Genomic DNA, 502 nt, shown 5'->3' with positions numbered 1-502 from the left:
AGTCATTTTTTGCTGGTTGTGCAAAACATGTTTTTTTCTTTCTTCTCACTGTTCTTATTTGGTGTTCCAAAGACAACCAACACAATAAAGCAATTGGATTTATTTTAGAGAAGAATATAAGGTGCAATAGAAGAAAAAGTGAAACAAGATGATCTTCAAATAAAGAGTGAATCGTGGTCTTTGGCAGAAACTATAATTTAGTTTCAATTTACACTTTCCACAATATTTGGAATAAACTCTTATTTATTTTTAATAACATCAGTAAAAGCTTAGCAAAGTAAAAAGCTAACAGATCTGAATTAATTATTTCACTTTTTAAATGATTGAAATATATATTTTTTAATTTTGGAGAAATTTTTTCCTAAATAGAATGAAAAAGCATGTAGAAAAATGCAATATCAGTCACATTCTAATAAAAACTAAGATAAGAACAAGAAAATGAACACAATATCTACAACTATGAAAAAGAAGATTCATGTATAAATAATTCCAACACTGTTTT

The sequence above is a fragment of the Galeopterus variegatus genome, unplaced genomic scaffold, assembly GCF_000696425.1.
Source record: "Galeopterus variegatus unplaced genomic scaffold, G_variegatus-3.0.2 Scaffold6104, whole genome shotgun sequence".
Taxonomy (NCBI): Eukaryota; Metazoa; Chordata; class Mammalia; order Dermoptera; family Cynocephalidae; genus Galeopterus; species Galeopterus variegatus.
The sequence above is the reverse complement of the archived record's forward strand: the minus strand, read 5'-3'. Positions refer to the sequence as shown.